This window comes from Pristis pectinata, chromosome 10 (assembly GCF_009764475.1).
Source record: "Pristis pectinata isolate sPriPec2 chromosome 10, sPriPec2.1.pri, whole genome shotgun sequence".
NCBI classification, from domain to species: Eukaryota; Metazoa; Chordata; class Chondrichthyes; order Rhinopristiformes; family Pristidae; genus Pristis; species Pristis pectinata.
This window is the reverse complement of record NC_067414.1, coordinates 2,802,227-2,815,087: the sequence shown is the minus strand read 5'-3', so window position 1 is coordinate 2,815,087 and position 12,861 is coordinate 2,802,227. Positions and strand designations below refer to the sequence as shown.

The 12,861-nt window shown below is 42.7% G+C and overlaps 1 protein-coding gene across 1 annotated transcript in view; it reads right to left on the bottom strand.

The window, feature by feature from the left end:
• The window catches only part of LOC127575302 (CUB and sushi domain-containing protein 1-like), a 2,402,828-nt gene that overhangs the window by 2,113,540 nt on the left and 276,427 nt on the right, over window positions 1-12,861 (bottom strand).

Below are 12,861 nucleotides of genomic sequence, written 5' to 3'. Positions count from 1 at the left end.
CCTTGACTGTATTTCTAAATTTTGTGGCATCTGTGCATGTCTGGAGCATCGATGGAACTGAAAGCTTGAAAAGATGTCCTCTATGATTGCAGGAGAAACTAAAAAAAAGCTACAGAGAAAGATCTGTGGATTGCCTTTGTACTGGATAACCTCAGGAGGCAGGCTAACACCATGACAGAACAATGGTCCTGATGAACTGCAATCACAGAAAGGATAGAGCACGTCAGATAGAGAATCAGATTGTGGCAGTTTACGACAGGATGCTGCAAAGTTACCAAGCACAGATGATGGTATAGCACACTTATAATTTTTCTATTATGAATTTGTGAGGTGGAATGTGTTTCCTCTGAAGAAGCAACACACAAAATGCTGGAGGAACTCAATATTTTGTGTGTGTTTCTCCAGATTCCAGCATCTGCAGAATCTAGTGTCTCCTCTGAAGAAACATTTTGTTCTGTATTGGCAATTTTCTGTAATGATCTATTTGACCCAGGGAGAACCAAACTGAATGGAATTTGCTTTCTACTTGTACTTGTCGAAAAGAGCAAGATAAATGGATGGGTGCAAAAACAAAGGATCTATTCAACACTGCTCTCCATCCTTAGCTACAAAGCAATAGCCATTTTGAAGCCCATGGGATTCAAATCTGCAAATAAGTCCATGATGTTGTACTTTACCAAGTGCCTTTTGAAAGCCTATTTGCACATCAACTACATTAAAAACATTCAGTTTTACCATTACTTCAAAGAACTCAATCAACTTAACCCAACATCCAAGACTGACATTCTGCTGATTGATGGATTAGTCACTCTTCCCATATTTGTACAGGATGGAAACTTTGCCGTCCTTCAATCCTCGACCCACCCACTCCCACAAAGCTGAGGACCAGTCAACTGCAGACAGAAACCTCACAAATTTGATAAACAACATTCAAACCAGCCAAGTGCAAGGTCACTGTCAGAGAATAGTTCATCGCATCTCCCTGGCATTCAAAAACTGTTACCTATTATTAGGACTTGTCATCACTGACTAGGAACTTAGCCACATAACTGCATGTAGAATACAGACACATGGACAGAAGCTGAGATTCCTGCAGCAAGGGACTTAGTGCTTGACTTCCCAAACCTTTCTGCCATCTCCAAGGCACGTCAGGAAAGCAATTGAATATGTCCCATTTGCCTGGATGAGTTCAGTTTAAGAACACTCGAAAAGAGCTTGACACTAATCCAGTCAATAGGAGCAGCACAGTAGTGTAGCGGGTCAAGCCACTGCCTCACATCTCCAGCGACCTGGGTTCAATCCTGATCTCAGGTGCTGTCTGCGTGGAGTTTGCACGTTCTTCCCGAGACCACGTGGGTTACCCCCTTGGTGCCCCAGTTTCCTCTGACACCCCAAAGGTGTGGAGGCCAGTGGGCTCGTTGATGGCTATAAATTGAACATGTGGATGAGTGGTAGAATCTGGAGGTAGTGGATAGGAATGTGGGGAGAATAAAACAGAATTAGTACGAGTGGTCAGCAAGGATTTGGTGAGGCAAAGGGTTTGTTTCCATGCCAAATGACAATGCTGCCTTCCTGCATTGTGGTCAACATTCAGTCCGTCTACCATCAGTCACGAAGAAGGCACACCAGCAGCTCTACTTTGTTTGGAATTTGAGGAGATTTGGTACGTCACCAAACACTCTTGCAAATTTCTACAGGTGTACAGTGGAGAGCATTCTGACTGGTTGCATCACCGCCTGGGGTTGTAGACTCAGCCAGCTCCATCACGGACACAACCCTCCCACCATCGAGGACATCTTCAAGGAGGCGGTGCCTCAAGAAGGCAGCATCCATCATTAAGGACCCTCATCACCCGGGACATGCCCTCTTCTCATTACTACCATTGAGGAGGAGGTACAGGAGCCTGAAGACCCACACTCAGTGATTCAGGAACAGTTTCTTCCCCTCTGCCATCAGATTTCTGAACGGTCCATGAACACGACCTCATTATTTTTTTTGTACTAATTATTTAGTTTTGTAATTTATAGTAATTTTGTGTCCTTGCACTGTACTGCTGCCACAAAACAACAAATTTCACATCAAAGTCAGTGATAATAAACCCGATTCTGATTCATAGAACAGTACAGCACAGAACAGGCCCTTCAGCCCACAATGTTGTGCCGACATAGCTAAACGCCCCTAACTACAGAATGCCCACATCCCTCTATTTTCCTCTCATTCATGTGCCCATCCAAGCCCCTCTTAAAAAACCCAATGGATTTGCCTCCACCACCTTATCAGGCATCGCATTCCAGGCATCCACCACTTTCTCAATAAAAAATGTACCCTTCACATCTGTTCTGAACCTACTGCCTCTCACCAATACAAAGCAATTGCAGTGAGTATCATCCACAAGATGTACTTCAGCATTTGACCAAAATTCAACGATACCTTTCAAGCCTCCCATCTCTACTGCCGGCAGGGAGAAGACTGAGTGAGTGTTGGTATCCTGCCACTTCCAGCTTCCCTTCCTACATGAGCACAATCTTGACCTGATCCTCACTGGGTCTGAATTGTACAATGCGAGTACTTTCACTACAGGATTGCAGTGGTAGTGGTGGGCTGTTCACCACCACCTGATCAGGGGCAATTAAGATTGGGACAAAGAGTCTGGCTCTGCCAGCAAAATCCACGTCTTGTAAATCAACAGTAAATCCCACATTCATTCCAGGTGGCAATCCATCCAGAACGGGTAATCTTTATACATTAACCAGTCAGACTTTCAGCTATTACCCCTTTGACAACTTTTATCATTTCAATTCCTCTGCTATTTCTTCCTTTGCTGTGAAATTGGCAGCATTTTTAATGAAGGCAGATGCATAATGCTCATTTCATATCTCAACTAGCTCCTCTGCCTCTGTAAGATCAGCACTTGTCATGGTCCCAAATGGGCCCTCCAATCTTTACCTACTGTTTAAAGTATTCATGTTTAGAGAAGTCTTTTGAATTTGCTTTCTCGAAATCTCTTAATCTATTCTCACTCACCTCCTCATCATTGTTCCTTTCTCAGTTATCTCATGAACTCTGTATTCATCAAACACAGAACAAAGAACAGTACAGCTCAGGAACAGGCCTTTCAGCCCACCACGTTGTGCTGAACTAATAAAGCTGATGACACCTAATCCCTTCTGCCTGCACATGATCCATATGCCTCCATTCTCAACGATTCAGGAACAGCTTCTTCCCTTCTGTCATCAAACTTCTGAACAGTCCATGTACCCATGAACACAACCTCATTTGTCCTTTTATTGCACTATTTATTTATAGTAAGTTTTATGTCTTTAGGTCTTGCACTGTACTGCTACCACAAAACAACAAATTTCACAACATATTGTATGTCAGTGATAATAAACCTGATTCTATCTGAAGGCCTCTTAAACACCTCTATCATATCTGCCTCCACTACCACCCCTGGCAGTACATTCCAGGCACCCACCACACTCTGTGTAAAAATCATGCCCTGCACATCTCCTTTGAACTTACACCCTCTCACCTTAAATGCACATCCTCTAGTATTAGACAGCAGACATTTTGACACTGAGAAAAAGATACCAGCTGTCTATCTATGCCCCTCATAATTTTATAAAGTTCTATCAGGTCTCCCCTCAGCCACCGCTCTTGAGAAAACAACCCAAGTCTGTCCAACCTCTCCTCATAGCACATGTCCGCTGATCCAGGCAGCATCCTGGTGAACCTCTTCTGCACCCTAAAACAGAAACTGGTGGAAATGCTCATCCAATAACATGTGGAGAATTAATGCTTTAACTCAATCACTCTCCTGAGAATCAGGTCATCGAGCTGAACACCTAACTTGGCTTCTCTCCCCACTGTTGCAGTCTGTCATTTCCAGAATTTTCTGCTTTTATTCCAGATCTCCATGATCTGCAGTATTTTGCTTTCAGTTTGGTGTCTATTAAATCATGACAATGGCATTGATCATATGTATTGTTGCTCCACTACTTGGGAACCCTTGACATAAATCCAGCAGTATAATAGCCCTCTTTTGATTCCTTAACTATAGCTACATAGAGTACATACCAATACATCTTTGAGCCATCAAATATACCTTCCCTTTCCTGTAGTCCAACAGAATCTTCATTCAGGACCAACTGTTACCACCTCAAACTTCTTTTTCTGACTACATTACAGCCAGGAATGTTAAGCACCCACCCTTTCTCTTGTTCACCTATTGTCATTATATCCTAATTCTCTGCATTGGTTACACCTGCATCTTAATCTAACACTGAGCTTGTAGACACCTGTGTTCTAAATCTACCCAACCTGCCTTACCTACCTCAGATCCCTCCTCTCTGGCAGCAGCTTTGTGTTCTAATGGTATTTGTCTCTCTGCTCCATGAAGGCAGAGAAATCACAACTCCTCTCTCAATCATTGTAAATCTTTGACCTCTATTTACTGACTAAATTACCAGGGGAATGCATTTTCTCTCTTCTACAAGAACCAAAACCTCACATCATTTTAAAACCATTGAGTTGCACACCAGTTAATCTTCCCTGGTGCAAATAGAACTCTCCTGACTTTGTCTTCTCTTCCTTATACCCAAAGTTCCTCATCTCTGCTATGATCCCAGTACATCTCCTCTGTATACTTTCCAAAGCACATACATCTAGAGTAACATACGAATATATATTTAACACATCCTGTTTTCTCTGGAGTTTAGAAGAATGAGGGGGTGATCCTACTGAAATATGTCGGGGGCATGACAGGGTAGATGTTGAGATGTTGTCACCAATGAGTGAATCTCGAACATGAGGACATAGTTACAAGATTAGGGGACGGTCATTTAATACTGAGGTACGTGGAATCTTCTTCTCACAGAAGGTGGAGAATTGCTGACACCAGAGGGGTAAGGAGGCTGGATAATTGGAGGTATTTGAAGAGGACATAGATAAATTATCCAAAATTGGGCACTGAGGGCTTGGGGAACTGGCACAGAAGAGGAGTTGAGGTCATTCTCCATCAACCGTGGTCATATTGAATGGTGGGGCGGGCTTGAGACATTGACGGCCTACTCCTGCTCCTACTTCCTCATGTTTTTCTGTTGATCACTTTATTCTGAGCCAACTGAAGCCAGGCATGTACACTTTATCTCACTAAAGATGCCTTAGAAACAAAACTAAGCGACATCGTGGCAACTTCATTAGGCAATGATCAAGGCAATTGACCAAGAAGGAAAGAAGACAATTTTAATATTTTGAAAATTGAATTTGTTGAGTTTTAAAACTGCATTAGCTTAGTATCTAATTAGCTGCAATAACTAAGATGGCTCTCTTTGTTTAATATGAAGCTCTGTGAATCATATCTTCCACGTGACTCTGTTAAGTCTGTCCCTCGAACTAGTCTCCTCTTGTTGCTAAGACACTAACCCTGTACTCACACTCTGTGCCAACGCATTTGGTTGTAATCATTTTTTCTCTGCCTCCACGCTTAACATTGAAGCTCTAAATCAAATTACTGGCCTGTAGAATTCAATTAGAAATGATTGTGTATTTATTGCATAAATTCAAACTATAAATGTAAACCAGCAACGAGAAACAATGGAATGATAACATTCATTGAGCACATGGGATTATGTAGTTATCTTTCCCCGAGGCTGGGATATATCATGTGAAACATGAGATTGGCCATTAGCAGAAGAGTTAAGATATATTGTTTCCTCTCCAAGTATTGCTTTGTCTACCTCTTCAAGACTTTGCACCAAGCACCGACCAGGAGGGTTGTTATAAGAGTTGTGCAGGCACGACAAGTTTTCTAGGACACAATCATAGTTCTACAACATGAAGATGGTGTTTCAAGCTGGATAAATGGTTCCTCCTCCATAGAATGTCTTCTTTTCACCATTAGTGCTTGCTTTGTTTGGGTTTATAATTGATCAATAGTTTCACTGACATATATACTGCTCTGTTAACCATGGGTAGAATGAGCAAACCACTATCGAATTTTCTATTACAGATTTTTCATTTGATGTTTGTTCACTTGTTACAGTTTTACATTTAATTTTGTTGGTAATTATTCCTCCTTAGAAATGACACTCAAATGAACTCAAGACATCACACTCTAACTTAGCAAGCACACTCCTAGCATTTGTATTAAGTGCAGAGCAAGTCATTGAAAATTCATGACTCTCTTTAACTTCACTCCTGCCTAATAATGTCACTTTAATCATATTACTTCTGAGATTAAAATGGAACATAGAACAACACAGCACAGGAACAGGCCCTTCAGCCCTGCATGTCTGTGCCGAACATGATACTGAATTAAACTAATCCTCTTCTGCCTGAACATGATCCACATCCCTCCATTCCCCACATATTCATGTACCTATTAACATCCTCTTAAACGCCTCTATCGTATCTGCCTCCACCACCACCCCTGGCAGCCTGTTCCAGGCGCCCACCACTCTCTGTCAAAAAAAAAATTGCCCCACACATCTCTTTTAAGCTTTCCCTCTCTCACTTTGAATGCAGGTCCTCCCGTACTTGACATTTCTACCCTGGGAAAAAGATTCTGACTGATTGCCCTGTCTATGCTTCTCATAATCTTATAAACTTCTTTCAGGTCCCCCATCAGCCTCTGATACTCCAGAGAAAACAAGATTGTCCAACCTCTCCTTATAGCACAAACTCTCTAATCCAGGCAGAATCCTGGTAAGCCTCTCCTGTGCCAAAGCCTCCACATTCTTCCTGTATTAGGGTGACCAGAATTGCACACAATTATATCATCAGATTAGGCCTTTGACTGAATAGAATTTCTGCCACATTAATATAATTTTCTCCCATAGTACTTGAGCTGCATTCATTAAAACCAACCTATATAGCAAACAATAAAAGCTTGAACTTACATACCTCCTTTAACCAAATAAGACATTTGAAAGAGCTTCAGTAGATAATGACCAACAAACTACGACTTAATGGTCCAAGTGGCCTAATTCTGCTATCATATTATGGTCTTAACATTTCATCTTGAAGGACATACTGGAACAGCGAGCAGTTACTTGGTCAGAGAAATGCACTTTAAGGAACATCTTACAAGGGAAGAGAGAGATCAAGCAGGAGAGATGTAGGGAGAGAATTCCTGAGGTTGGGAATTTAGCAGCAGAAGACACTCCACCGATGGCGGAGCAGCTCAAGACAAGGATGTGCAAGGGTTCTCAGACACAGAATGGGATTTAAAAATAGGGATGAGATTTTTCAAATGGAGGGTGGTGTTGAACCAGAAGCCACTACAGGTTGGATGGGTCAATGCAATTTGGTGTGCATGAGGAATGGGACAGCTGAGGTGCAGATGAGCACAGGTTTATGATGGATGCAATAATCCAATCATTGCACTGGTTGGGTCTCAAGGTAACAAAGCAGGAGATGTGGCAGGAGTGAGAGGTAAGTCATTTGGTTTTCTCTTTGTTTCACAAGGCCAAATCTTTATTCATTGAGGTTTGATGGTGGACATATTACTAGTAGTTGAGAAAGTCAGAGTGATACAGTACAGAAACAGGCCCTTCGGCCCAACTGGTCCATGCCGACCAAGATTCCCATCTGAGCTAGTCCTGCATTTGACCTATATCCCTCTAAACCTTTCCTATCCACATACCTGTACAAATGCCTTTTAAGTGTTAATGTACCTGCCTCAACCACTTCCTCTGGCAGCTCGTTCCATGTACTGACCACTCTCTGGGTGAAAACGTTGCCCCTCAGGTTCCTATTAAATCTCTCCCCTCTCATCTTAAACCTATGTCCTCTAGTTCTTGATTCCCCAACCCTGGGAAAAAGACTGTGTGCATTTACCTTATCTATGCCTCTTATGATTTTATACACCTCTATAAGATCACCCCTCAGTCTCCTATGCTCCAAGGAGAAAAGTCCTAGGCTGTCCAACTTCCCCCTATAACCCAGTCCCTTGAGTCCCAGCGACATCCTAGTAAATCTCCTTTGTAATCTTTCCAGCTTAAGTCTTCCTTTTAGGAAATTTCCATCTTTCCCATAGCAGGGTGAGCAAAACTGAACACAATATTCCAAGTGCAGCCTCACCAGCATCCTGTACAACTGCATCATAACATCCCAACATCTATACTCAGTGCCCTGACTGATGAAGGCCAGCGTGCCAAACGCCTTCACCATCCTGTCTATCTCTGACTTCACTTTCAGGGAACCATGTACCTGAACTCCAAGGTCCCTTTTTTCTACAATCTGCCCAGGGCCCTACCGTTCACTGTGAAAGTCGTACCCTCATTTGTCTTCCCAAAGTGCAACACCTCGCACTTAGCCGAATTAAACGCCATTTGTCATTCCTCAGCCCAGAGGTGAGAGAGTGTGAAATTTTCTCTATGAGGGCAAGAAAACACTTTCAACAGATATCCTGAGGAAAAGTAGAATGCAGAGTTGAGGAAAAGATATTTACGTTGCCTGATTTCCTCAGTTATTTAGTTCCAGGTTTGAATGAGTTTTGCACTCCTTCTCCTTGTCCATGTAAGCACATGTACCTTGGCTAATAACAGAGACATTTCTTCTCCCTTAACAAAGGTCTTCTTACTCACACTCAATTCCAGGGTTGTCCACATTCAGGAACGTTAAGAGCCTTGGCTCCAGTTGGGCTGGACTAGAAGATTCTTTCTGGCAGAGATATCAGACATAGGTTTGTTGGTCAGGTGGGTGTCAATGTTTCAGACAGCTGTTTCTTCACCAGTGTTGGTTCAGTGCCAGAGTCTTGGTCTTGAGAGAGTGAAAATGAGGTGGTCCTCTACTGAAGTTGAAAAGTCATCCAATGTAAAAATGCAAAGAATTTGGTGCATTTCCAATTATTCAAATAATCTGGTATCTTGAAGCAGCCTTCTTTCAAGCCACTATTATTGAGGTCAGATCAATTGGTCTGTAGTTATTGGAGCAGAATCTGTCAAACGCCCAGAACGTGCAAACAAGATTTGCCCATTTATGATCAGATTTAACTTCCTCAGAAGTCAGGGAATGTTGCGTCACACCTTTGTCTTTATCTCTCGTTGTCTTGGTGAAGCAGCGAGCATAATCAAAGACCCCACCCACCCAGGACATTCTCTCTTCTCTCCTCTTCCATCAGGTAGAAGATACAGGTGCCTGAGGGCATGTACCACCGGACTTAAGGACAGCTTCTACCCCACTGTGATAAGATTATTGAACGGTTCCCTTATACAATGAGATGGACTCTGACCTCACGCTCTACCTTGCTGTGACCTTGCACCTTATTGCACTGCACTTTCTCTGTAGCTGTGACACTTTACTCTGTACTGTTATTGTTTTTACCTGTACTACATCAATGCACTCTGTACTAACCCAATGTAACTGCACTGTGTAATGAATTGACCTGTACGATCGGTTTGTAAGACAAGTTTTTCACTGTACCTCGGTACAAGTGACAATAATAAACCAATTCCAATACCAATACCAAATACATTCAGTTGAAGGTTTCTCCAGTTAATAATTGCAATCCTTATATTGTCTTTCCCTTCGGAAGATGGAAATTCAGCATCTTCGCTTACTGATTACTTTTTGGATTCAGTATTTTTTATATTAAGCACGTCCCAAGTATCCTTGCAAGGATGATTTCATCCCCATTTTTTCTATGGCATCTCACACCGACCACCATGATATTGTTCCTTGAAACCTTTAACATTTCTGCTTGTTCAAGGGTAAAGATTGGCTGCATCGTTACAAGTTTTGGAAATGCGTCTGACCAGTACTTCACTGAGTTAACATGTCACACGATATGAGGACACATTTGTTGTTTTATCAATAGAATCACCCAGTTCCTCCTGTTTAACAAGATGGTTTTCACTGTACTGTATTTGCAGCTCAGTCAACCATAATACGTTACTTAGAATTTCTCAGTATTAAAAACTTTCTGGTCATTCAGAGCACCAGGGAGAGGGCTAGCGTCTCTCCATGCCTTAATAGCACTTTTTTGAAATGGCATTGTGATAGGAAACAACAGCAATCTAATCCGCATCATACCAGGTAATGTGTATCTAAGCTGTATTTTGCACAGATCACTCTCATTATTATCTTACAGAATAACAAAACAGTCTTAAGAACATAGAACATAGCACAGCACAGAACAGGCCCTTCGGCCCACAATGTTGTACCGACATAGCTAATCCCTCCTACCTACAGATTGCCCATATCCCTCCATTTTCCTCTCATTCATGTGCCCATCCAAGCTCCTCTTCAAAGCTCCCGATGAATTTGCCTCCACCACCCTATCAGGCAACGCATTCCAGGCATCCCCCACTCTCTCAGTAAAAAACTTACCCTTCACGTCTGTTCTGAACGTCTGTCCTAACCCTCTCACCTTCAATGCATGTCCTCTGGTATTGAACTGCTCAATAATGGGAAAAAGATATTGCTTGTCCACCCTATCTATGCCCTTCATGGCCTCATTCTACTAATATTTCGGATGATGACCTTCTGGGCCATGGACTAACCATAAACAAGCCCAACATAACTCATCGGGTGAACTTCTGAAAGCAATGGTTCTGAACTGGAACCACTGTTGGGGTTAATGGGTCCGACGCAGAAAACACACAGTGCAATGCTGAACTGAGACTCACGAGAACAAGGACCAGAGATCTGATCCATGATCGCATCCGAGGCACAACCAGCAGTAGTCTCCAATGGACAACTCCCACCCACACTTGATTCCTTCTTGAACCCCCGCCACAATAACATAGCTGAGCTCCACCACCCAATGTTGTACACAAGCTGGTCTACCTTCTCTCCCGGCTTCCTCCACTGTTCACAACGTGTTCTGCTGTTTGCAGACCCCCAGGCCAGTCTTGCAGAGGTGACATGAAATGTGCGTTAGCATCACTGCTGCATGTCCCGTACCCTTCCTTCATCATTGGCCCACCGCACGTAGACGCATATGTTCCAACGCTTCCTTACGTGCTATGTGTACCAAGTCCCAACTACCTTCAGCAATCAATTTTACTCTGTGATTTAATTGTGCAGCGGATTAAATTCTACATGAATAAACTTACAGACTACAATGTTCAACACCTTAGCCTTATTGCCTATGTCTGCTCCATCCCTAAAGAAACCCAATTAATTTATTAGGTGTAAGGTGCTTATCATAAATCTACATTGGCTTGGATTTATTGCCTTTACCTTTGCTACGTGGAGCTGAATTGCATCCCTTATAATAGACAGCAGAGTCTTTCCACAACATATATATCAAGCTAACTGAACCAATAATTTCCAAGGCCATGCTAACTATGGAACATAGAACAGTACAGCACAGGAACAGGCCCTTCGGCCCATGATGTCTGCACCGAACACCATGCCAAATTAAACTAACCCTCTTCTGTCAGTAAATATCCCTCCATTCTCCGCATATTCATGTGTCTAACAGCCTCTTAAACAACACCACTATCGTATCTGCCTCCACCCCCACCCCTCACAGCACATTCCAGGCACCCACCACTCTCTGTGTAAAAAACCTGCCCACACATCTCCTTTAAACTTTCCCCCCTCACCTTAAATGCATGGCCTCTCATATTTGACATTTCTATCCTTGGAGAAAGATTCTAAATATCTACCCTATCTGTGCCTTTCATACTTTTATAAACTTCTATCAGGTCTCCCCTCAATCTCCGATGCTCCAGAGAAAACAACCCTCACCAAACGATCTTCGACCTGAAATATTAACTCACTTGTTCTTTCCATGTAAGCTGCCTGACCTGCTGAGTGTTTCCAATATGTGGAGTTCTTTTGATTTTCAGCAACTCAACTTGTTTCATTTCCAGTGGTTCCAGAATAATGTCAATTAGCTGCCAATACATCATGGACACGTCCTTCCCCACCATCGGTGGTATCTACAGGAGGCGCTGCCTCAAGAAGGCAACATCCATCATCAAAGATCCCCACCATCTGGGCCGTGCCATCTTCTTGCAGCCACCATTGGGCAGGAGGTACAGAAGCCTGAAGTCCCACACCACCAGGTTCAGGAACAGCTACTTCCCTTCAACCATTCGGTTCTTGAACTAACCAGCACAATCCTAATCACTACCTCAGTATAGCAACACTGGGACCACTTTGCACTACAATGGACTTTGTTTTTATTCTAATTGTGTTTACTTGCAAAAATTGTGTACAATTCATGTTTAATTTATGTTTTTCTTGTAAGTGCTGCTCATCTGATACTATGTGCCTGTGATGCTGCTGCAAGTAAGTTTTTCATTGCCCCTGTGCACACATGGACTTGTGCAGATGCCAATAAACTCGATTTGACTTTGACTTTGATCTTCAGCATAACCTCTTCTTTCAGGAGGCCAGAAAGAGCAAATGATTTTTTTTGTGCTATTTTTAACCATTTACTTGTTCACACACACATATTTACGACAGTTGCTGGTTTTGAGTGAACATTGTTCAGACGTGTGTATAAATCAGTAAAAAATGGAACTGCCTTGAAGCAGATAAGATTATTCTTTGATGGAGTTGGCCATCGACTGTGGCTCTTCTTCACCAAAAAAGAATAATAGAGTATGTCGACAAAGCGGTTTGTTTCCACACACACACCATAGAACACATTTGCAGACCATGCGTCAACTTTGATATTTTTTGACCTTTGCTGACTCTAAAATAAAAATGGAAGGACGATTAGACACTATGGCCAAGAAAGCACACCACCGCCTCTACTTCCTCAGAAGGCTAGGGAAATTCAGCATGTCCCTATTGCTGCCTTCTGTCTACACTTCCCGCTGCCTCGGTGAAGCAGCCGGCATAGTCAATGACCCACCCCCCCCAGACATTCTCTCTTCTCCCCTCTCCCATCACGCAGAA